General features: G+C 41.7%; 1 protein-coding gene across 1 annotated transcript in view; it reads right to left on the bottom strand.

Moving 5' to 3' along the window:
* Positions 1-23,973, bottom strand: part of tsnare1 (T-SNARE Domain Containing 1) — a 147,640-nt gene extending 123,667 nt beyond the window's left edge. Inside the window, exon 1 of the mRNA XM_047597643.1 lies at positions 23,875-23,973. The gene's annotated coding sequence lies outside the window, so the exon portion shown is untranslated. The remainder of the gene's footprint in view (positions 1-23,874) is intronic.
* Between the last annotated feature and the right edge of the window lie 3,351 nt (positions 23,974-27,324).

Here is a 27,324-nt window from a genome sequence, read left to right as displayed (position 1 = left end):
GGTTAGGAGAGCTACTTGTTGCTTCATGTAAATTTGTGCAGAAAATCCATGACCTGGACGACTGATCTCCATGATGTGTCCATGATCTGTACCTTTACGTAAGCTCGACCGAAAGTGCTGGGTCCCGGAACATCTTCCGAAAAAACAAAAATGTTGTCAGTAAGTTTGGCCAAATACTGCAGTACGTGTGAAAATGGTGAAACTTTAGCTATATTCTTAACCTATATTAAAACCACTGACAGGCGAAGTGAATAGCACTGTGATAATTTTGGACCTGGTGTTCATGCATGTGGATGTTACTTAGACACGTAGCATCCACCCAAACCAGAGCAGGCGTCCCTGCCCTATAGCAATGACACTCCTCGATGACACTATTCATCCCCAGCAGGATGCAGCCTGACACAAAAATCACACAAAAAACACAAAAATGGCTTCGGAACAACATGAAGAACATGTTGACTTGGCCTCCAAATTCACTAGATCCCAAACGGATCAAGTATCTGTTGGATGATCCACAGAGGCCCCTCCCCTCCATCTCAAAAAAAAAACACAACGACAGAATATGTAAAGATAGGGCTTATCTATGATATACCAAACACACACACATAAGGAAAGTAGAGATTTTCCTTTTGTTAAGTTTTTGGTTCAAAACGCAGCCATATGTAAATGAGCTGATGACTTGTTGTGAGGTAGGAATTAAATCGGAATGGACAGACCACCAGTTGGGCTATTTAATTAAGGCAGGGTGAAGCACCACACCCGTTTAGTAGCACCCGTTCTCTGAGAGAGTGGACACTGACCGGTCAGTACATGATGTTTAATAAAAGACTGTGGCAGACACACATATCAGTGTGTCCCCACTTCACCATCCTGCATGTGTGCAATTTATTTCTATTCAATACATTTCATATATATATTCCTATACTTGTATATTGTTTATTCTATTCAATCTTTTTTTTTATCTTATTATTTATCTTTTACACAGTCCCCTCTCTATTCTTGTTACTTTTCTCCCCCCATGTATGCTGTCGCAAACCACAATTTTTCCCATTGTGGGACAAATTAAAGGTTTTTTCTATTCTATTCTATTTGCACACATGAAGCTGCGAAGCCAGAAAGTGCTCGTGTGCAAAAGGCAGCGGCTCCACAATGGGATTACGTTTTAAAAGTAAAAGATTGACCCAAGGCCTATTTCAGAGTAACCACATTACTGTCATTGGTGTGGAATCAAATCAGTGAGACATGATGGCCATTAACACTGCGCTGTTGTTCCTTCGAGACGAGACTGGCCCTAATCAGCCGGGCTCGTTTTGACCAATCTGCTCATTCTGACATCAAAAACATCCCGGTCTCCCGCTCACATCCAGGCTCCATCTAATCATCTCACACACACTGTACGATTAACTGGCTCAGGTCAATGGATGTAAGTGTGTTAGATATGACTCATTCACCAACCCAGAAATGTCTGTTGGAATTATCCCACATGTACCATAGTGGTCAGTAACAGTTCTTATTGAATGTTTATGCATCGCCTCGGGCGAATCCAGCGTCTCTGTAGTGTGGAGAAATGAATAGCTACAAAGATAATGTTGGATAAGTGAGACTGCCACAAGAAGACAAAGATGTGGTTGTATTTTAAAAGAAAGATTTTACAAAAGACTATAACGGTTTAATTTGCTGGTGGAGTTTATGCCTCTGAGGGACCTCTTGAGTTCATTTTTGTTTCTTCTTTTCTGATTCTCCATCAACAATTTCAAAGAAGACGAGTCATGCAAATGTTTGTGTCTCCTAACCTAAGCGGAAATACGCTACTACCGAGTAGGGATGGACGAAAAGGCCTTAAAAGAAAAGATCACGAGGAATTTTGCCGCTCTGGCGATAACGATAAAAATCATGATAAAAATAGTAGAATTCCAATCCATGTTTTAACTCAATCTGTCACTACATTCTGTCCTGAGAGCTCTGAAATGACACTGACCACTTAAACTGAAATAAGCTGCTTAACTAACCCTAACCTCTAACCTCTAACCTCTAACCTCTGACCTTAAGCCTAAGTAGGAAGTAGTGGAGAAAACTGTAGAGACTGTTCAAACAAGTCTGAAATGTCTTCCACCAGGCAAAATGCAATCCCTTAAATTCTCTCTTTCCATCTCAGGCTTTCATAGTTGAAATTTGTTTCGGAATAAGAGGGTTTTTGTTTTGTTTTTTACTATAAGGTGTCTAGATTTCTGGACTAAAATCTAGGGACATTAACAGAAAAATAAAAAAATAAAATAAAAATGTTATCAAGACAAAATGAAGTAACAGGGACAATTCTGGTTTCATTTATTTATTTATATTTATTCATTCGTATTTAAGCTACCTTGTCTGCAATGTCAATAGCAGCGCGGCCAACTACCGTAATAACTGTAGTCTGTGCGCAACATTTTTATTGTGTTTTTCATTCAGAAAACGTTAATATTGGGGACATTTTCACAGACAGCTTTAGACGGGGGACAGGTCATCCAAAACAAGGGGCTGTCCCCAAAAATCAGGGACGTCTGGTCACATTAATTTAGGGGATGTGGCTGCTTCTCCTGACTCATTTGTTGGCTCTCGTCATACTCTGACTCGTGGTTGTTCTTCAGGTGGTGGAATAAATTTGTTTTGTTGGTATCCTCAGCCATTATCTTTGCATATGGGACAAGTTGGCACTATATCGTGTGCAACAAGTTAGCGCCCATTCCTTATTATCTAGCTATCAGTCCAAGCATAGAGTAAAAAGAAAGGCTCTGACTCTGCATTGACGCTCCCAGATGATAAATATGAACGTTTTAACCAATTTTATTCTTTCTGACTAGCTCCTTTCTGAGGGCAAATGATAAAATGCCGTTCAGTAAAAGTAACCAGCTAACTCTGCCTGATCACGGGCAAAATTAAATACGTTTATTTTTAGTTTGTTTTGCTTTTTTCTTTTCTTTATTTTTAACATTTTCTGCAACAATGAAACAGTGCGTGGGGTGAAATCAAAGTGCATGAAAGCATACAAAAGACCAAACAAATGTAATTGCATCACACATAATCGCTAAATTAGGATTAAACAGAAGGCTCTGAGTGAAACTAAACGAAGAGTTCGTCCCTCCTCTTCTTCTTCTTCTGAATCTATGAAGAGCCTGACTTCCCATCTCTAAACCGTGGAGCACAAAGCTCCATACTTGATGATAGCTTTCTTGTAATTTGAGACTGAAGTGAAAGTTTTGCAGATGTCACGAAGAAAAGCAAAGTCTTGCTGGTTTGATTGCATACCGTTTGATGTGCATACTTGACTATACAGACATGCGGCCACATGGCGGATTTGTACGACAGGATCAAAGGGACGGACGGAAATCAAAAGGCAGCGTGTTTCCGAGGCTCAACCCTCGACACCTCTCCAGAGAAGAAATGAAAGATGAACTCAAAATCAGCGTCTCTCCCGCGGCAAAGTGGCTCCGCTTCATCCCCTCTCGCATTATTGTCACCTTTCCAGCTGACACAGCCAGACTTAAGGATTGCTCATGTGTGTTTACTAAAGCCTCGTCCCTCATCCCCAGTCTGATCTCAGACCGTTCCATCAGCACTGCCTCCCTTTGAAAACAACCTTCAGCCCACGGAGGAGGGGAAAGAAAGAAGGAAAAAAAAAAAACACCTCTGGGCAGTGAAATTGCCTTGTCACACAAAAAGGAGTCATTATTGAGATAAATCACCCCATTCTATTCCATAACTAAACTCTGCCTCAGCTTACCTTCCTGTGGCACCTGCCATCCACGCTGAGCCATCACATGTGCTCTCCAAACTGAGGCTGTGTCTGCCAGGAGGATTCAATACTGCCTCTGGTTGGTTTGCTTTGACAGTGTGATCTACACGGGGAAAAAAAAATCCCACTGAATACATAAGTCCCAAGGCTAAAACGCTGCCTGTTTAAAACAAGACAACAAAATAGACGCCAGCAATAACTGTGAGGACGTCGCGTCGTTACTCTCGCTAAGATAAGCCCGAAGGAAAGAATATGCATTTTTACGATTTATAAAATCCTTTTTGTTTACGTAGGGGCCACCTCACCCCATGGGACGGACTCACATCTTCGCTGTCTTCATCCACGCTGTACGTGAGAACCAGTAAAATAACAAAACTGCTACCTCGAGCTAGCTACCACTCAAAGTAGCCACAGTCTTATATATGTAATTCAAAAACGTGTTTTCACTTAAAAAGCGTGAGCCACATAAAAATCAACACTCGATGCAGTTGTCATGTCACGTTTTAGATTATTTACACCAACTGTACCACTGTCTGTAACACGATTATTTGTCCAATTTTAACATGGCAGTCAAAGAAGATTGACACTCTTTTGGAGCCGGCCTGCAGTTCTTGGCACTGTCATGTTGGTTTCATCTTTCAGGCGCTGAGAGCCGCTTGATACCAACACATTTTAAAGGTCAAGCCGGAGGTAGGACCTGAATATCAAACTAAGAGTACAGTAATGACATGGGAAATTTGCAAACTGTGTCACCAGCGATTTCAAATATACTGCCATGTCGTCAGGGCTTATGTACTGGGGGGTAGCAAGTTGACTGTTAGGTGACTGTTGATATCACTAATATAAACCCAGTAGAAAGTACTACTTTACAACAGGGGTCTTCAATGTTTTTTTTTTTTTGGGTAAGGACTCCCAAACTGATGGAGAGACTAAGTAGGGACCCTCTACCTACAATATGTGTTCTATATTAAACTTGGCGTAGTCCCATTTATAAATATATTTAATTATTATCATTTTGCATTCAATATTAAGCTATTCAAATAATACACAGGTTCAAATATTCTTTTTTTTTTTTTTTTACTTCAAACATGTGCAAAAGTATGGTGTGTGAGGGGGAAAATTATGGGGGGAAATTAACACGATATATATATAGCTAAACTACACTATAGTAGTATATATATATTAGGGGAGGGTGATATGGAAAAAATATCATATCACGATTTTTTAAAAATAAAATCACGATTTCGATTTTATCACGATCTTGAATTGAAGCTGAACCGCGGGTCAGCTACTTTAAGCAGGCGTTTGAAGCCCTCGTCTTGAAAGGTACCATATCTTTTGTAAGATAATAGGTAACTGCTTCTGTTACCTCTTTCCATCGCTTGCTTGACTTGTCATACGGAGTGCCTTTGTTAAAAGCCTGTGTTAATGTTGACCGTTTTGGTCTTACACTAGCTGCTGCCTCCGCCTGCGGTACCGACGCCGGGCCCCTCAGCATATTGTTTGGGATGCTTCCTCTTCAAATGATTGAACAGGTTCGTCGCTCCGTTTGGCTTTTAGCCATGCCTCTCCGTGCGGCTACCGCTACACACATAAACAAGGGGGCGGGTTAAAAAAAAATGCACGCAATACGCTATGATTGGTGGGTCACGTTGACGACGTAATACGTCTGGTGCGACGGTGCATCAGCATAGAACTGCAATTTATAGAATGACACGACCCCTGCAGTTTGACAGATCGTCTTCACGTTGTAATCGTTCACGATTTAATATCGCCCACCTCTAATATATATATATATATATATATATACAAAAAAAAGTCTAATCAACCAAAGACTTTGTGACCCCCCTGCAGTACCTCGGCGGACCCCCTGGGGGTCATGGACCCCCTTGATGAAGACCTATGCTTTACATCAATGAAATCTCTATTCTTAACCTGAATACATATGGTGAGAACAGACAGCTCATGTGCTACATACAGTGAGCTGCAGATATGTATAGCCTGTATAAAAACAGGCTGCAACTCAGCACCATCAGAAGCATTTGATAGCATGTTGGAAGCCAACATAGCGTAGCCAGATTAAAAAACAAAATGCTTTGACAAATAGTTGACCTGCAGCCTCCTTCTCTCTATAACCGCAGGACGTTTGGCAGAGTTGTTAACTAACTGATGTCCAAGAGATTTGGACCGTTCCTCTGCAAGCATTACCGGATGCCTTTGTTGTCACGGTACAACATGTCACAGTAGCATGGGCGAAGTATTTCCACAAACTTGATGAACTGCTGCTTGTTTGCTGCAACGAGCCACTGGGCTCCTCATCATCCGCCTTCTAGGAGGTGTCCATGTTGTTGTTGTCACATTGTCACATCAGGAATGATGTTGACAAACTGACTGGTCGACTAGTCTGTACAAACCCTAGAGGGTAGCACCTGTCGCAAGATGGGATGTAGATAACCACAATCCTTCTCTAAGTGGTGGCTGCGGCTCAGTTGTGAGGCTAGAGCAGGTTGTCTACAAACCGGAGAGTTAGCGGGTTAATCCCCGAACCATGTCACCTGCTAATGTGTCCTTGAGCAACAACTTGAATTAGCTGCTTTAGCCGTCAAGCTAACACAGCCGCAGACAGGATTTAGTTACCACGATCATTATAGCAAGGATGCTCTAATGAGTTGTGGTTTACTGCGATCTGGTGTGACTATGAACGATAAATAAGAAGAGAATTTCACCGAGCCAAATTGCCGAGGTCACCCAGCAGGGTCAGAACAGCGGTACGCACAGAGCCGTTACATGTCCAGGCGACCATTTATAGCAGCTATTATGTACCTGCAAACTGAATCACTCTCCATTACAGGCATGACTCAGAAACACTGGAAACTTTTTTCAGAGAGGCGTTCAGCATCAAGAGGACAACATGAAAAGCAACAACAAAAAAAAAGAAAAGACAATGATAAAGTTGAGCGGCCATGATTAAGCTCCTTAACACAAAAGACACCCACGCAACAAAAAAGTATGCGATTAACATTTAGTTGTAATAATAGTTTATGATTGATATTAATATTAATAATTTTTATTAATAATCTCGAACTTATGGAAGCCTGAAATAAAATGAGTTTCCACAGTTAGGCCTATGAGTCTACCTGTTGCTATTTTGTTTGTTATGATCTACGTGTCGTCATGGAAACCCGTATAAGCACAGTAATGTCACTGCTGTAAATAGCCTGCTGTGAGAAAGGGGCAAAGACTCTTTTTCAGTGAAACAGTTCACATGATAGGATAACATTTTTAACTTTAATAAAAATATCCCACCACTTCTTCGGGCGTGATGTGGACCCTGCAGCTCGATCCGCCACAACATTATAGCCAACGACGGGAGAAGTGAAAAACCATTCTGTGACAATTTAGTGTTCTGTTGGGAAATTTTTGGACCTGGTATTCATTTATGTGGCTGTTACTTAGGCATGTAGTACCCACCTAGACCAGACCAGACACCCCCACCCCATAGCAATGACACTCTTTGATAGTGGCAGCCATCCCCCACCAGGATGCAGTCTGACACAGACGCACACACAAAAAACAGTGAACAACTCAAAAACATGAAAAACAGAACTTGGCCTCCGAATTCATTCAAACTGATCAAGTATCTGTGGGATGATCCACAGAGGCCCCTCCCCCCAACCCAAAGGCCCACCCACTAACAGGCCAGACACCAGGGGACACCCTCAGAAGGCCCATGTCCATTAAAGTTGTGACGCTCACGAACGAACCATTTGTATTGACCGACTCTACAACAAATGACAGGGAACCGAATTAAAGTTCCAGTCTTTTGGACGTTTCTTCAAAAGGAGCTGATGAACAAGATCCAGCTCCCTTTGTCCATTCTCTCATGAGTCACAACTGTTTTGGAGACACAAGGGAGGCCTACACATTATCAGGACAGTGGTCATAATGTTAAGCCTGATCGGTGTATAGATGGAGGTCCTTCCTCTTATTTTATTTTGTCCGGGGAGCTTGAGCCAAAGCCTGATTCACACCAAAAGCCCAATAATATTTTTACATGAAGTTATTTTTATGTAGTGTTTTGTTTTCACAGGGAAGTGCACAGGTCTTCCTCACAATATGATTTCTATATAAAGGGACAGCATTAAGCATCACTGGCAAGTCATATATAGTGGTGACACTGGCCATTTTAGGCTCCTTTAACGCCTGTTTCCTAGCACCAAAGCAAACTAGTTAAATAGTGGCGTACAGTAATAAAGAGGAGCCGTCGGCAGCCTGACACTATCTTTATCTCCCTCACTCTGCAAGAAAGCACCATGTCACCACACAACACAGGCGAGATGCTTTCTCTTCCTCCCCGATGCGTGTGGATTTCTTGGGATAAAGTAAACAGTTAGAGGGGAGGTTTTGATGGAACACAGAAGATGTGTTATCTGTGTTTGTTCTCTGTCACAGCTTTGGCCTTAGGAGGGAAAACTCCAGGAGGAGCCCGGGTAAAAAAAAAAAAGAAAGAAAAGAAAAAAGAAAAGAAACACACTGCTCTTATTAACTCACACACCACGATGGGAGCTTCTGCAAGGGCATGTTACTGATGCTACACTTTATTGATCGCATGTGGATTAAAGCCCAGGTGAACAATATGGTGGTCTACCCATAAATGGTGACAATGGTTTTATCACATATTCTGACAAGGTTCATATCTCTGGAAGTTCGATTTGGCAGCGTGTGGACAGAATGAAGAATGAAGACTGTCTCCGCAAACAGAATTAAGACACAAAAGTAGACCGGGAAGAGGTTCGCCAGCCTGCTGGCTGAGGCCGGGGCCTCCGCCGCTCCCTACCTTTCACGCTCGAGCTCCCTCTGCAACCTAATTGGAACAACCTCTTTAATTGGGTTTGGAAACCATGGAGACGGCCGCTCCGTCCGGGAGCTAATAAGCCGTAAGAGACACCGTCGGCGAAAGTGGGGGGGGGGGAGACGACGCCGAGCGATGCGACTGTGGCTGAGGTTTCTGAGCCGCGAAAAGACAGAGAGAAAGACGGCGACAGGAAAAAGAAAGACAGTCGCCTCAGATTCCAGCGCCGCAGCTCGTCAATAAGACGCGTTCAGACAAAGGGACAGCGAAAACGTATCGATGCGCCGTGACACCATGGCTTGAGTTAAACCAAAGACTTTTAGAGCACAACCTGCCCCGTGGGGAGATGGACTCTGCAGCTCTGAGTGACAGTGAATCAATTCCATTTAGCTGCTGTTTAGAGTAATAGTTCAGCCTTGAAAGGAGCTACAGTATATATTTATTTAAGTATATTGACCTACCTACCGCAGTACCAGGCTCTGCAGGTAAAATGAAAAAAAAAAATTAAAAAAATAAGAGACGTTAAAGTGGCAAAGAAACTTCAACTTGTTGTATGTTGTGTTGCAGCTCATGTACACAAACACAATCTGAGCTGATCCTCTACAGGTCTCTGGGGGGCTACCTGGTGTTTACTGAAACCTGAGCATCTGCTAGTCGGTGCAATCCTTTGATTATTGTCCTGTAGAGATGCCTCCATTAATGTAACATGAGTGCTGTGATGAAAACCTCCGTCTCACACACTGTGGAGAATTAAGATGTGACACAGGTGATACACATATAAAGAGGATGTTTTTATAAGGTACAGGGATGAAATGAGGGGGTTGAAAGACCCTAGGTGATACTGGGTGCTGCTACTCTTTGTCAATGTATCTTTTTTTTTTGTTTTTTTTGGTTCTTCTATGTCTCACTGTAATTACTTGTATATATTTAGTATTTTTGTTTGTACATATGTGTGCATGTGTATGTGTGTATATGTATGTGTATACATATATGTTATACATTATTATACGGCACATATATATTGCTGTTTTATAACTTATATATCCTACTTCCTACTTCTTTTGAACATAAAATGTGTTAGGTTTTGTTTAGTTTTTTTACTTTGTGTTGTTGTCTCATTTCGTTTCTTTTTTTCTGTTATTGTGTGCTCAAATAAACTTTCATTCATTCATTCATACTACATGTGTACAACACCATTGCTGGTATGATTTTTAAGATTATTCATTCATAAGAGACGGTTGACTTTTATTTTTATTTTAAAAATTCCACTTGGTTCGGCTTTGAGTAATATGTCCGATTTAATTAGTTTATTAGACTATTTTGCATTATTACATATTATTCAATAATTTAATTCTGTATACTTAATTCGCTTTAGATTTCTGATTTACAAAAATATAGTGAGGGATCTTAACTTTAATACACTGCATGCTGGTATGTGCATTGACTTGCCCGTTTATTAGGTACATTAGAAAAAAGAAGAGCATTTTGTAACAACAATCCTGCATTCAATCAGCTTTTCTGATAAATGTGCTGCACAGGATTGAAATTTCTTTCCTCGGACACTTACGGTGTAATAACTTATGGTATATTGCTTATTTGTTTTAAAATAACAACTGTGTTTTTCGCTTTGGAGGCTGTGATTGGACAAATGTATTGTGTGTGTTATAACACATTATGCTGTTATTTTAAAAACCCCATTTTATTCATTGGTCTCAGCTAAATAACAGACCTTTAGCATTTAATTTAAATCTTGTTTAACAACATCAAAAACTACGTTCTTCTAAATCTTCATCCAGTTAAATTACCACCTTTCTGACATTGTCACATCCCTAACCCCAGCAGCCATGATGGGGGATTTATTGCAGAGCTTTCATATGAGAATGGAAATGTTTTCGCTGGTGTAGCTAATTTTTTGGCAAGAGGCTGTACATGCTGAAACATAAACCTTCGTATGCCTCTGCACCAGCGGCTCAACGGTTGAGCTCTGGCTCTCTACTGGAGCCCACAACCTTCCTCTGAGCCTGCTGATGTTTGCAGGCAGCATCCACAACCTCTGTATACAGCATAGCAGGAAATAAGTGAAGAAAAAAATCTCAAAAATCGTATTCACTGCAACTAAAGGAAAACCAAACTTGAGAAAAGTGGTGACAAAAATATTCAACATCCAGTTTGTCTGGCAGTCCCGTGACTGCGTGAGGCACTTTAGGCACAGACGAAATGAGTCAAAGGTTAAAGTAATATCATTTTAAAGAATTCGAGTGAATTTTTCATTTGCTTATGTAAGAAAACTGTGTATTCTTTTGTGTATGTAGGGAGAATGTAACTAGAATGGCTATGAAATATAAATAAGTTTTTTGAAAACATGGGTGTAGAGTGAATGCCATCTGCATGCCATGACTATGTGCATCTAACACACTGGTCATGTCAAACATGATCAAACTCATGCACTGTACTCCAAATATAAAATGTGAATGAAAAAGAAATGGCATTGAATATATACTAAAAAAAGAAGAAAGACAGATCTATATGAAAGGCACTCATCAACTGGTTCTGGCTGGATGGTTTTCTAACCTTCTTATAAAAGCATGTTTAATTAAACGTGAAGGATAAAGTGGGGTTGTATCAGGCACTCTCTTTGTATGACAGGTGAAGTTTCAGTCTTTTCTCTGAAGATATTTTTAGTGAATTCCAAGATCTTGTTGTTATTCCTCGTAGGACAAACGGTTGAAAGCAAGAACTTAGGCCCTAAACTTGCTACATTGATTTTATGACTCGTTGCATATAGATTGTGTTACCAGAAAATTTTACCAAGCACCTGCCATGGTCACCATAGGATAAAAGAACAGGAGGACATCGACTACAACCATTACTAGTGACAATAACAACATAGACACTTCAGAGAAGACGGGGGAGAACTAGCAGTGATTCATCAAGTGTGGGGAAATACTTCCCTAAAGATGAAGCCCATACTGCTGTTACATGTCTTGAAATACGACAAAAGTACTACTGCAATAGATCTGAAAAGACATCCGCTAACGCTAGCAAAGGAACGGTCCAAACTCTCAGGAGAGCAGTCAATTAACAACTTCACCAAACGTCCTGTGGTAAAATTACGAGGCCTTTAGCTGCAGTACACGGAGAAGTCTTCAGAGTAATACACAGCTACACCATCCCTTCTTCAAACACGCCTTGGCGTACGATTAAATGCTAATAATCTCAAGCTCTTCATCTTCTACTACCACTTATCCTCACTAGCGTCGCAGGGGGTGCTGGAGCCTATCCCAGCTGTCATCAGAGGCTGGACATGTCGCCAGTCTTTCACACCCAGGGTCAATTTAGAATCACCAATATCCTCGAAGGTGGGAGGGAACTGGAGCACCCAAAGAAAACCCACACAGAGACAGGGAGAACAATCAAACTCCAGACAGAAAGGTCCGTGTCGGTCCGACTCGAACCAGGACGTTCTCGCTGGGAGGCATCAGTGCTAGTCGACCCCTAAATGCTAATAATGAATAATAATAATAACTCAAGCATGGGATAAAGAATGAGGAATGAGGGGTGAAGACAAACAGACAGAGAGAATGCAAGCTAGGAATCATGGGGAAAGGCCATGGTGGAAAGGTGAGAGATGATCTGAAGGTGTCCAGAGTTGGGGCAAATGTTGGGAGGAAGGGAGTTCCATTGAGTTGGGAGGACGGACAGTAGACCCATGTACGAAGACTGCAAGTTCTGAGATGGAGCGTATTGGTGGAGGAGATTGGACAGGTAGGTGCTGAGGTGCAGCCTGTTTTTATACAGGCTATACATTATCGGCAGCCCACAGTACGTAGCACAGTTCTCAGCATATGTATTCAGGTCAAGAATATAGATTTCACTGTTGCAACGCATTAATTTCTGTTGTGTTCGGCATCAGACAACTTGACTTTCATTACATAAGAGTTGACTATAAAACTATTCTTTCATTTGTGAGAATTTTGATCAATTTGGTCCAGTAACGTATGGAAAGACATGCGTTCGTGGAGCATGTTTGCAGTCTAAATGACACAAGGCCGTCATAACCAGAGGGACCCAAAGGAACGTCTATTAGAGAGGCAGGTGACCAGACACAATACACACCATCCAGCTCGCCGAGTATCAATAACACTTCACGGAAAGTCACCATGAGACATGAATGCTTTAGCGGAAGGTGACCTTGAGTCCGAGGGCTAAAGCGCTACGCTGCATTCATTTGTCTGAAAGGACCAGAAAGGTTGTCCTCGCTGCACTTATTTGATTGGATTGTCAGTGGCAGGATGAGAGTTTTCTGCCACACGTCGCTGCCTCGCATGCATACGAATGTGCCGCAGAGCAGGTGATGCTCCTGAGGGGAAACTGTTCATTATTCCACAAACTCCTTTTTACTAATCTGTGCTTAAGAACTGCTCCGCTCTCTTTTCCGTTAGCCTCTCTAACACTCACTCCCAATCTGGCTGTGGCCTTTCTTTAAAGGACAGGCAAGCGTGCAGCACACTTTATCTGGCCTCTTTTTCATCTGACCTTTGAAAAAAGTAGTTATTATGTTACCTCAGGGTTGTGTAACACGCGCCCACGTACCTTCAGTAATACTTCAAGTCAGGCTATTCAACAGCTATCTCAGCTGATTGTATTTTTTAAAATGGTGGCCCTCGGAGAAGGAAAAAAAAAAAAAAAAGAACATGACCGGTAGGCAGAAGTATAATAACACAACTCATATGTCATGAACATACTTTTGGTTCAAAAGAATCACAAAGACGTCAGCCACAGGATGTGAAGCTGTGAGGGAGTAATATAAAACTTTATGTGAGTCTTCAGTCATTTTCTCCTTGAGCTTTGGCCCTATACGTCTATAGCTGAATTATAGACTTATAGGGCCTGTTTAGACCTTGTATTAAGGTCCTATCCAATCGCAAGCGACCAACATAAAGGACAGGTGTGAACGCCCACATCGGATATTAATGGGAGGTCTGAGCAGGCCCTATAAGTCTAGCTCAAGATATTAGACGGGAACCATGCTTCCTTTAATTAATTAGTTAATTAATTTGACCAGAAGGCCATCTGTATTCTGGGTGTGTCAATACAGAACAAACCACAGTAAACGCCCAATAACCTCACAAGGGGTTGTGTATCATGCCAGAGCCACTTAAGGCAACAACAATGGTTTGATGTCTGCATTTTTATCAGTAAATATTGTATTTGACTGACTTATACTTAAGCAGAAGAAAAGTCATGTATCATGTTATATCCTGTCAGTAAACCTGGTCATGGTATATCCAAAAATACTAACAAAATTGAAATAAGGGCAATTGGATGGGTTTTGCTACTGATCCAAGTAGCTTCTTGAGTTCCCTTGTCCACCTGAAACTAGGACTAGCATCTGTTATCAGACTATAACTGCCAAACTGATTTACAACCCAGTTTTATCATCTGTCTCCAAAGCCTTCCACCCTCATTCACACCTTCTGGGCATAAATCTGGTTGTTACAGATCCTATGGGCACCACCAACAAACTTAACCCCAAAAATGGTAACCTTTTGTTGGGGTCAAAGGAAACGTCCAGGCTTACAGGGGTTACAAATTTAGCTTCTCTACTGCAGCGTAGGCTCTCAGCCAATTGCGGGGAACCTGACCGGGTCATATGCAGCTTCGTGATTGGCTCAGCAGCGATATGGGGCGGGGCCTCCTGTGTAAAGGACGCTTAGATTGACAGGTCTCGACTAGTGTGACACTGTTGAGTGTATTGACTGAAAGATAACTTTGATTTATCCCTTCAGTAAAATATGCTGGATTCATGTTAACATGCATTGAAACAAATTTAATTTTGGGGGGGAAAGTAAAAAAAAAAGAAAAATCAAAGATTTTGCGACGCCCCCTGCAGTACCCCGTGTAGAATACTAATGATGTAGAGACAGAAGATGTGGAGTTGTTCTATGTTTGTCATATAATAATATGCTGTCATTAATATGAGTTAAATCCCAAAAGTTTGGAGTTTGGCACATCTGAGCTTCACACTGCCTAGGTATTACTGCTCTCAAACACCCATTCACACAGGAAAAAATGGTCACAAACAGGTGAAATCTGCCTTCATCTTTCACTGCTTGGATGACATGGAGCATGTCATATTTTATTTATTTTACTGTTTTATCGTAGAGCTGCTTAAGTTGAAACACGAGACCGTAAAGGTGCCACACGTCACCACTCTAGCTCACAAAACACACAAAAGCAGTGTATTTATTTTCATTTACAGCACATCAGAGCTAACGCGAGTAACACTGGCACTTCACACCAGCAGTGGAATGCCAGTAGGTCTGCTCAGGCCTGGTGGACAGGCCCCCAGTGACTTGGTCTGGTAATGATTTCCCTGTTTGGAGTGGAGTGGAACAGCCCGAGGACTTGGCCCGAGATAAGGAAGAGTAATGATCTTTGGCCGATGAGTGAACCATGCTGTGGCCACTTCCACTCTCGCGGTCTCTTTCTGCACACCAACAAATGCGCCGCACGGAGTCATCGCTCCACTTGAGGATGTTTTCTGGATGTCCCACTGAGAGCATCTGAAGCTTAGTGTCTGGGATGCGCCGAGGATTTCCCGGGGGAAAGTGAGTGCTGTCCCGGGCCCTGGCATTTGAAAATGCCATTCTTCCTGTGTGGTTTCTGGTTTGTGTGTGTGCGTGTGTGTGTGTGTGTGTGTGGATGGAGGTTGGTGGGTGGTGGGGGGAGCTGGCTTCCTGGCCCTTTCTGCAGGACCGCAACAGATGGCCAACTGGACATCCATGATGCGGCCTTCTGGTGCCATCCTCATGCTACATATGCTTCACCCTGCGGCTATGACTTCCTGGAGATTGCTTTCTCACAGTCCCTCACAGCCGTCACCATGGCTACACAATCCCAATTGTGTGGAACAGACCTCGGCGTGCACAAACACACACCAGCATTAAAACCCTCCTCAAGCTTTAAATCACCACATGTGAGCCACTTCAAAGCCACTGTCAGGCATACTTTTATCAGCCCAACACATTCTAGTAACGCCAGGCAGCGGGCCATCGACTCCTCCTAATATTCCTTAACATTCAGATTTCACATGTCATGAAGCCGAATTGTTGTAACCAGACGATAAGATGCATCTTGGTCAAGCCTCGGCAAAAGCTAACTCTCAAGGAAATGGATTTCACTCTACGGTTATGACAAGATAATCGGAGGCATTTCCAAACACAATGGCAAGCAGTGATCTGGTCACGCTTTTGGAAACAATCAGGCCACTTTGGCAAGACTGATAAGCTCGAGCTAATCCGCGGAATGCTTTAAAAGCAAACGTGACTGCGATGAAACTGGCTGCGCAGAGCGTGGTGGATGAGGTGCATACGCATGTGGACGAAAAGGACACATGAAAGAGCGCTTTGTAGAAATGAATCACATTTGCGTTGGCAGCCGTTCACTCCAGTGGTATGAAGTTGAATGTCATTTAGCAGTTTGAAAGCTTCTGATGGGCTACCCCCACCTCAACTTCCCACCACTCCCTTAGAACTGAAGACGCTACTCGGATGAGCGGTGAAACATCTTCTCTGAAAAACTCTACAAGTCCAGTTGCCTTGGATATACAAAACTGACTTTTGACCTGCTGCTGGATTTGCATTGAGCAGGTTGCTACAGTGTTGGTTACCAGTGTAACCTGGTTTCTCTGAGTGACCTATCTTCATAATGACACTATAATGGCACAATAAAGAAAACTGGACTAAAGTGATGCGTGAATGTGATACTTCTCGATTTGTTGTCAATATTAGCCTTGGGTTTTTGGAAGCCTCCATCTACAAACTGCCACTGTCGCTACATTTCACAAAAAAATACGCAATATTTCAGAGTCAGCCTAAACAAACGGCTTTAGGAACAAAACTTTACAACCAGCAGAGTTCCCATCTAGTGTCCGTATGACTGTCTTGATGGTAGACAAACTCTGCTAAGGAGAACTTTTTCATGTCCTCATCTTTATATTTTGGTCAGACACATGAGTAATTACAAAGAGACAACACAGACACAGAAGCTCATTATCTGCATTCTGTTGTTCTATCGCTCCGCTCTCTGGGGAGGGTAAACCATGGCATCTCTATGCCCTTGCCAATACTTTGTGGAACAAACAAAGTTGTGAGGCAGAACCAGGAACTAATTTCATTAGAACCTGCCATTTGTGACTGATTACAGGCTGTTCTCGGTGGCTGGCAAGTGGGTCCAAAGTTCTGGGAGGTTAATAACCAGTAACAATCAATTACTTAACCAATCTGATATGATCAATGAGGTTTCCAATCCGGCAGACAGCGAGATGAGTAGCGGAATACAATAAAACCTCGAACATGCTGAATGCACTCCAGCGGAAATAAGTCACAGCAGAATTACTCCCAAACGCTCTCAACTGTTTTGCATCAGCAAAATGGAGAAGATGCAAATGTAAAATAGAAAGCTGGGGGAAAAAAAAGTGTAAAATGTGACGTTATTTAAAGAGAGTTGCTGAAACAGAAACTGTCAAACTGAATTCTCCTACAACACGACTCAGTCCACGCAGGGTAAATGTAAGTCTAATGAAGAAAGAACTAAAGATGAATGAACAGCCAAACAAAGAGCAGAGGAAAACTAAAACAACGGAGGTCGGACCAGGATACATCTGCTTTGTGAAAGAAGGAGAACAGTGAAACAGCAGCATCGTAATTAGTACATTATCAGCCGTCGGTAGGCCTACCCTATACGGCCGTGCATCTCCATCCACATCGGGACTGATTATTCTAATGATGTCTAAACCTCTGTCCGGCCATTATTCACACATCATAGAGCCCAGCCTTGTTATCTCTGACGGTAAGCCCTCTTGTCTCACTAAATCCACAAATTAAATCCAGAAAAAGGACTCCTTTTCTTTTCCTCCCTGTCCAGCATCCAGTATTCAAGTCACTTACTTGAGCTATTAGGCGAACTACCCGATATCTGAACGGAAAGCGGAAAATGTTTGCATTCCGACAGCATCTTTTGTGTCACAAGGTCAGAGGTGTAAATCCCCAAAACACACGACGCTATGAGGAGTAGCTGGTGCTGCAAAGAAAAGGCCGTGGGAACTTCAAAACCCAAACTGCTCATATCTTTTAGCTAACTCGACTTTTTGCTAGATGGCTTTTTGGCTCCGAGATATTCTGTGTGCAGTGTAGATATTTTGCTTTGGTCTTAGAAGAATGCTCCGTGTCAAAAATAGCTCCGTGCTGCAGTAAGCTCAAACTGCGCTCAGCGAATTTCACACTCTGCGTTTGTGTTTTCTATTGTGAAAAAAATAAAAATAAATCCACTGCTACACCTTACCAGAAGTTTGTTGTTCCCACGGAAGTTTGATTATGGTTGACGTTAATAATACGAATAAAAACAAGAGTAATCCACGTAGAAAAAAGGGACAGATGTGAAAATGATACGGTTCAATGACAAAGACAAACAGAAAGGTACGACTAAAAATATCTATCACGGTATTTCTTTCATGCATAATCACATTTTGACAACATTTTCTACTGGTTGAGAGAGGAATTAATGCAGTAAATTGACTAAAGATGGACTATTTTACTGTGATGATGAGTAAATATTGTAGAATAATCCCATGCTAGTAGTTAAACAGGTTTGCATGGCCCCGTGTTAGCGCCAATGTGGAAATCTGGGGACATTTAGATTAGAGACAGGTCATCCAAAACATGCCTAAAAAACAACAACAAAAAGAACCAACATGGCACCTTTTTTAGGCAGAAGTTCTGACGCTTCATTTTTTGGACCTTTCCATCTTCACCACACCCACAGTGACCCAGTCGCACCATGTGTGTGAAATGTTTCAAACGCTGTGTAATCAAATACACCGGTATGCCGGTATATTAAAAAATCATATCATTTTAACAGAAAAATATACTGGTACTACTTGCCCTACAGCACTGCTTTTGGGATGAGCACCTACTGACAGTAGCTCAGTGATGTGAGTGGAGGAGGAAGACCCAGAACAAGTTTCATCTGTTCTGGCTCCAAGTTGCAGCTTGCAGGACTTAGAGGTTCTCATGGGAATAGCTTGGTATCAGATATTCATCACTCAGTCTTCCACCACTCCTTCAGGTCTGCATCGTGCTGGCAGCAGGGAAATTAAGGTAACCCAGACATCCTTTTCAGCGCAAATATGCTCCATGTCCTCCCCGGGAACTAGAGGCATCCCCAGGGCACGTTCAGCATAACTGAATGCGACCAGGAAATCTCCAAAGGGTGGTGCCCTGAGGGAATCCCTCTCGGATGCCTGCGCCACGATTAAGGAAACAAATGTAGGCCCCCCGTATCTTTCAATCACTTCCCAGAGATTACGCTGTTAGGTCGTAGCATGCTTTTGCATTCAGACTCAGCCTCCTCCTCCTCTTCACCGCTGCTGCCCGGTGCATTCAGCCATCTGTTGATCTCACATTACATCTTCCCTTCACTTGTGAATAACAACCACAGCGGTCGCAGCAATGAAAGCGGCAGTAACGAGTGCAGCAGCTTCAGCCTCTCGTGCAGTTTGCAGAATGTGTTCCTTCACATTGGTTTTCAGTGTTTTTTCACATCATAAAAAATCACACGGGCGTTGGGCTTTTTACATCCACTGTAATGAACGCGCTGTAAGAAATGCAATGTAACGCAGATGAAATGTCTTACAAGGCTTTTTTTGTGTTTGAGCCTTTGACTCACTTGAAGTGTTTTTGTTCCTAAATGATCTTAATTAGATATTAAATAGCTACTTTAACTTGTTATTGAGATTTCCACACTTGTTCTTAGTTAATCCTGAAAATTGTGCAAAATTACTAGTAACAATTTCTCTCAAGCTTTTTTCTGATACTTTTCATCATCATAACATATTAAAAATAGATAACAAATTGTAACGTCAATGTTTTTTTGTCGGTTTGACCACAAACATGCCCAAAGATTTAGTTTAAAAGTCCAGAGCCATGAGAGAAAGTCACAACTATTGCAACTGAGTAAAGTGTTGTGTTCATATTCGTCCATATATCAACACAAATCTACTTGTTTTCGGTCTCAAAACGCCGTCCAATCCGTGGGTTCCTTGAGGCTAGATATATTTTCTCATTTTAAAAAATCTTGGCAAATCAAATTTTCCTGTTCTATTGGCAGATAATCCTCCTTATTTTCAGTAATAGATGCCTCATTTTAAAACTTCAAACTGCAAAGTGTCAGTGGTAAGGGGAACATAGATTCACTGGGGATGTGTTAACCGTCACCTGACTGATGACCTGTGGGGAAGCGAAGCTGCTTTTACAGTTATTGCTGCAGAAATCACCGCACGACGCCAAACAAAAGCTAATTATTTATTCAGCGTGACTGCAACTGTTTGCCAAAAGATGACCGTATATTTGTGCAGACACAACAGCAGATGGCGGTCGTGAACGGGAGCCATGAGTAAACATTATATTGAAAAGCAGTGGAGGTTAGGGACCTAAAGCCGCGCTGACGCAGCAAAGAAGCCTGGGTGTGACTAGTACTACACACTTTAAATCGTTCTAGCTTTGCAAACTGTCAGTTATAATTCTGAGGTATTGTACGGCTCAATCAGAGGGGCAGATGGTTAATTGAGTCGTTATCTTGTCATGAATTAACTGTTCTTTTATTCCATGGAGTGTTGCAAAAGTTAAATATTATATTTGTTTCATCTGATGTCTCCCTTGTCTGCTAATGCTACTGGTAAAACCCAGAACGAGTACATGACATACACAGTAAATCTTTGATAATTACAAATGTGGACACACAAATAAATATCCCGAAGTCATGAAATTCTTTATCATTGCTAAACCTCTTTTCTTTTAGTTACATGACACGAAACATTCTTTTTTTATTATTATTTATTTATTTATTTTAGTAATTATTTAGTTTAGTTTTTCTCCCACTAATTATCGGCTCACTACACATTATCCCTCCTCTCCTGAATACTCAATTCTGATTGGTCAATCACTAATATTCATTTTGTGCATCAGATAAGTAAGGGATAATGTAAAGTAACTGAAAAATGACTGAAAAACTGAAAAATAACTCCCAACGCGGAAATTGAACCCCAAAAAACAGCCAATAACAAGAGTTTCAGAGAGAACATGCAGCACAAACTATCCTACGTTTAAATAACATATCAAAAATATCTGCTTGACTACTTACTAATGGAGCTGTAAACAAGCCCAAATAAGTAACTACACTTTAGAAACAAGCCCCAAACAAACACAACCTGCTACTACCGACATTTGTAAGGAAGTTTACAGAAAAACAAGCCCAAAGTCACTTATAATAAGCAGACTTGGCTTAAATGTGACCAAGTGTTTGTGGGGGCTCCGAGGGGCTCCTAGGCTCTGGAACAACCTGCCCTGGCTCGTCCAGTCTACGACTGAGGTCTTTAAATCCTCCCTAAAGACACACAACTTCAAAATTCATTTTGTTCTATTTTATTTAATTCCATTCTATTGGGTGCTGCTTTTTTAATCTGTACCCTGGTTAATTTAAATGTGCTTCATAAATAAAGTTTGAGTTGAGTTGTGTTTTCTCATCCGTAATGAACCAGTACATCCTATAGCCAATCATCCAGCAGTGGCCTCTTTAAGTGTGTGCTGATTGGGGAGGTAATAATCACTGCACCCGTCATGAGGTGTATTATACAGAACGTACAGCGCAGGGTGAAGAGGTCTCGGCCAAACATTAACACCGTGCTGTAATTTCACATCAATTATCAACTCTACGTCAGTGGCTGATTATAATTTCTTTGTTAATGCACGGCCAACGTTCCACTTGGGAACATTCAGTCCTGACACTGAAAGCACCACTCGGTAAAAGTGGACTTTGAAACGTTCAAGCTCATATATCATGTTACATGATTAACATTCCCAGCACAGTGAATTTATCTCGTAAACAGAACTGTAATCCAGTCTAATTGCAACAATTTTTAGGAATAACTTTACTAGTTTATTTTACTTATTTTTGAAAGGTGGTGTGGTACAAACATTCCATCTGGGAGCAGAGGCTGCATTCTGTCCAGAGATAGAGATGGTACCGCGTATTAAAGTATTTTAGACCCCTAAGAATTTTTATTTTCTTTGTAAAAATGACTCAAAGCTCGGGTACATTTTAACACAAGTCGGTAGACAAAGAGAACCTACTCAAACAAATGAAACATTATCCTTTTGTATTTTTGTACATTATCAGTGAGGTGTTAAAGAATGTGAACCCTTGGTTTCAGTATCTGCTGTGACCTCCTTGTTCAGAAATAACAGCAACTACATTCTGTCATAAAAATACTACTTTGTGAATGATCCATTGATTTCTTTTCTGAAGTTAAAGGCTAACTGGTATTTTTGGGAGCCCTCATCTTCAAGCTCCCTGAGGGTTTTTGGTGGTTTCCCTGGCATGCATTAAAAAATAAAAAATCAATGCTTATTGTTATTGTACTTTCATTACTGTTGTTGTCCTTTATTGTATCTTAAAGGTAAATAAATGATATGAAATAAAATGTTTCCAGTAACTTCTAATTGCACAGTGGATGGGAGGGATGTTCGTGGGTTTGCTCACATTAATCGTTTGCTTTAGGTCCTTCCACAACATTTCTACTGGATTAAATTCAGGACTTTGACTTCTAAACATTAATTTTGTTCTTCTTTCACTGTTCTTTTATTAAATGCCCCATGTCTTGCAGCATGACCACCATGTTTCTCTTTTCTTTTCAGATCCAGCTCATTTAAAGGTTTCCTGACATATGTTCATAGGTTTCATTGCCCCCCTTTAACCATCATGCATTATGCTTTTGGAGCGATCTTTGTTGGTGGACCACTTCTTTGGAGGGTAACAGTCGTCTTAAATCTTTTTCATCCCGATGAGAAACATCTTCTCTTTTCTGTGGTTTTCAGGAAGCTTCTTAGTCTTTGCCACGGTACAGCTCCACGACCATGTAGAAGATCAGACTGTGACAATTTTCTTTTAACAAAACTTGGCACATTATAGTCTCATTATATTGTTTGGGAAACTTCTGAACAGATGGACTTGTAATCCTCGAGGTGAACCTCACTGATATGTAATATTGGCTCATTTTCCTAAATAAACAAATAGAAAACTGTACTATTTCTGTTTCACGAGTCATTTTATGGAGAGAAAAATCAGATGGATGCAAACACTTTTAAGCGGCGCTGCAATCCGTGCCTTAGTGACTCGATTACAAAAGTCACGGTTTCCAATGCTTAGTTTGAAATAAAATAATTAAAATGCATTTGTAGTTGTGTGAAAGTCACAAACACCACAACCACAACTTCTTCCCATTCTTCCCTCTGGACTCCGCCAGCAGATTCCAAACCTTCCCATCCTGCAGCGCTGAGCTAGCAAACTGCTGGCTGCATGGCTCCATGATCATGAACAGGCATCACAATGATAAATCTGACTCTGTTCTGATAATTACATCAGGCACGTTTCTGAATCCTTTAACCCTAAACCGAACCAAAAAGGCCGATAGGCTCAATATTAAACAGGCGTGGCAAAGACTTCAGTGGTTTTAGCCAAAGAGTGACCTCATCGCACAAGTTTACAACAGACTGGTTGAGTCTGTGAAATCTGATCTGTTCCAATTATGTCTGAATTTTGCAGCACTGACGTATGATATCATTGGCTCCTCTGATTTTATTTTCCATCCTTTCAGAATCTGTTCCATCTTTTCCCAGTTCACCTCTTTCAGTCCTAAAATACTGAATAGGCTGAAAATACAAAAACAAAAAAATATAACTTTTCTTCTCATGACTGGATGAAAATAAGACGAGGAGGGAACAGGATCAGGAAGGAACCACAGAAAGCTCTTTTATAACCAGAGGAGGAAGTGGAGCACACTCACATCCTCTCCTTCTCTTCATCAGATCTCTGCACATCTCCAACAACATGACGCTCATCCGAAGACAAACAGTCCTCACACACAATCCTCGGGCACAATGTGTTCACGGCAGACAGATTCACTCGAGCGTCTGTGCCTCCTTGTTGTCTAGAGAAAGAAACGGGGAGCTATGTCTGATGGCCTCCCATCCCCCTCATCCCCCTCATCCTTGCCTTGCCTTGTCTCCACCCCCCCTCCTCTCCTCTCCTCTCCTCCTCTCCTCCTCCTCCTCCTGCCTTTGTGTGAGGCTGCAGCATCATGACTAAAGACAGACAAACACGGGGTGAAAAGGAGGGATTCCTCCAGCTTTACCTTTCAGCGTAGGGAGTGATGTGGGCTGTGATTCAGCTGAGATGTTGCTGCTCCTCACCCTCGGCTAACAACATCATATGACCACAAACCACCTGCTCCTGCTTCCTGGTCATATGACCAGATTAAGCTCCAGCAAAGATCCCTGGGATTTGTAGTTGAGGTCGGCCAGAGAGGAATGTCAGTGTAAATGAGCCACATAATCCTATTAAAACAGACGTGAAAAATAACTATTAAACGTATAAAATGCCCACATGAGGACGTGCATTATGCATTACACTTCATTACATGCTCCCCTGTTATAATAGAGATTACTATGAATGTGAATGCTGCAGGATGAGAGAATGCAATAAACATTTAGTCCCATCTCTGCAAAATGCACATTAGCAGCACAGTTAAAAACAGATTGAATTAGCATTAAAAAGAGCATCATGTAAATATTTACAAAAATGCCCTTTAAAGCACAAATATAGAATATTTTTCTTTTCCTTTGTGATTTTGTGGCTTTTCTTTTCTTCTTTCTTCTTTTTTTCAATAGACAACTGAAATTGCATTACAGAATAGTTGGTGTCATCATCCGGAGAGAGAGAGTCGGGGCTTCTATCAAGAAAACGGTTCAGTGGAGACCAGCGAATCTCACATTTCTGAGACCTGTGAGTCTGTAGGTCAGTTTTTCTAAAGGAAAAACGGTAAATATCCAAATGAGAGGACATATCTTGTCGCTGTGTTATCATTAAAGTTGTGAAATTGTTCAATATGTGTGCCTTGTTCACAAAGGTGTGTAGTTTCATGCATCATTATTTGTAGATAGACAGATACACTGTATAAAAATAAAAAAGTATATGTCCCATGAAACACTTTTGGTTTTTATGTTTTGCAAAAACTATCTCACTGCCTTGTGCAATATATTTTATAGTCTTAGCAAATATTTACCAATTTCAGCAATTTTAATTACCACCACGCTGTACATACAGAATGTCTCAGTATATATATAAATATATATATAGTTATTTTTTTGCATCGTTTTTTTTATAATGTTCCTGTCAAATTCCTACTGTGACAAGGACATTTCCCCAGATAAGATATGTGGTGTTGTGTACAATAAATCAGTTTAAAGACAGTTTATGAAATTATAGATGATGTATGTTGTGTATATATAATATAATATGTCATATTAGTAGAGCGCCCCTCAGTCCAGTTGTTTGAGACGTGCGTCCTGGGAGACAAACCACCTCCTCCACCCGTCAGTCAGTGGAGCAGAGACAGAGGCAGCAGCCTGTCTGGTAGTAGTAGTAGTAGTAGTAGTGGTAGTAGTAGTAGTGGTGGTGGTGGTGGTAGTCTTACATGACTGCAGACAACAGCAGTTGTTTGGCGGTGCAGGCAGTAAGACACTCGGCCTTAAGCCAGTTTGGCTTAAGGTCCCACCACTGGGCTCGGTACCAAGCTGGAGCTTAAGACTGACAGTGAGCCCAGCTGGACAGCGGGGATGAGCCAAGTCTGACCGTTCTCACTCCAGATCTGTGCCACTCCCTTTCTGCTTCCTGGTGATTGCCTTTGTGGATTTACGCCTGGAAAGAGGGAACACAGAGCGACTGAAATGCTTTGAGAGCTGATGCTGCAGTCAGGACAGTGAAGGCGACACATAGTCTGAAAACACACGTGTAACAAACAGGAATGCACTGGCTGCAGAAATACAAGTATATGTGCTTTATTTTAATAAGACACTCTTTATTCTGACGTAACTTACATTTTGTTGGTGCTATTCCACCAGGTCGGTATGTCCTTTTGAAGTTTTTATTGGCTGGTGAAGCTGCACCTGGATGTCTTGCAGGAGGGATTAGGCTGGAAGAGGTGGGACATTTGACTGCAGCAGCATCGGCTACTCTTTTCGGTGCCTAATGCTCCTCTTTAATAGCCAGCTGGAAGCTGTGTGCAACACACTGGAGGCCAGAGAGTCCGGCATCACTCCCTCAAACCTAAAGTGGTATCTGAGCCCTTGCATGATTATGAGCCCACAATACCTGATGCTGGAACTGGTGCATCCCCATTTAACGAGTCATGTCATTGTGTGCCATCTGTACTTATTTAATATTTTTGATTGTGTTATTTGCCTCAGTGTGATCACCATGAAAGACCGTTTTCTACCCTCTGTCCGTAGCTCCAACTCTAATCATCTCACATGTTGTTCAATGCCGTAAAATGACACGAGGTTAGCAATGACGCCTCACAGCATGAAGGCTGCAGGTTCCAATCGAGGCATTTCTGTATGGAGTTCTCTCCGGGTGCTCAGACTTCCTCCCATCAACTAGAAACTTTCTCATCATTGGTGATCCTGCTGGTTGTCTGTCTGTCAGTTGTTGTGTTTCCATTTCCCCTAGAAATGTGCAAAACCTAAATATCGCAGTATTAAGTGCAATGATAACACTTTTTTTGGTCATGTGACCAGTTTCTTTGAAGTCCGTCTTCCACAAAGGGAAGTTTTAGGTGAGAATTTAAGAGGATTATGGGATATCGCGAGATGACATTTTTGCAAAACACCTATGAATGGAAACACGTACTTTATCGGAACTTAAGAAGATTTTATTTTGTGAAAAACTGTAGTGGAAATGTAGCTAACGTTAGCCCTGCAATAGACTGGAGACCTGTCCAAGGCGTTCCCAGGACAAGTGGTTACAAATAATGAATGAATGCATGAAAGTTGCTTATGTGAATTGACATCACACTTTTAGAGTGTGAGTAGGAACAAAGGAACAGTTTAAATAAACTTAAAAATTTAAGTCAAAAGGAAATAAAGTTTAATAAAACCGAAAAATCTCGAAAAAGCTCCAGCAAGAAGTGATCTCAATGAGGGGGATGGGGGACAGCCTCTCAGGTGTGTCTGCAGGAAGCCACGCCCACCCACTCTGAAAGACACGCCTCCTAATCAGGGAAACCACAACACAGGGAATACAAGGCCAGAGATATATCAATGTGCCCGGAGCATTGACTGTATCGTGACGTCACCCACTGGATTCTGAACCTTGAAAATGAAGCCCGAAGTGGGCGGAGCCTGCGGTCGCCGTGTTGGATGTGCTTTGCTCCGCCCAAAACTCCAAAAATATGGACATGAAGGTCGTGTTGGGGTGGAGCTAAAACACCCTGGACATTGAGACTCACCCACCCAATTCTCTGCTACCTGTTAGCTCAAACGTCATTAATTATGCAGAATTTTAAACGAATGAGTTTGAAAAATTCAGGTCTCAACCAACAGATAGGTTGTGTTTCTTTTTCTAATATGACCCAAATCTAACAAATATTTTAAGATATTCCTCATGGCAGATCCCCTCCACTTGTATTTCCTCAAAAACACTGACTTTGTTTTGAACGCTGTGTTTGACCGCCCAGTTTAACACGGACATTGAAATTCCTCTCAGCTCCGCGCGGCTCCATGTCACGCAGCTGAACCCTGCTCTG

The sequence above is a fragment of the Mugil cephalus genome, chromosome 11 (genome assembly GCF_022458985.1).
Source record: "Mugil cephalus isolate CIBA_MC_2020 chromosome 11, CIBA_Mcephalus_1.1, whole genome shotgun sequence".
Classification (NCBI taxonomy): Eukaryota; Metazoa; Chordata; class Actinopteri; order Mugiliformes; family Mugilidae; genus Mugil; species Mugil cephalus.
This window is presented reverse-complemented; position numbering and strand designations above follow the sequence as displayed.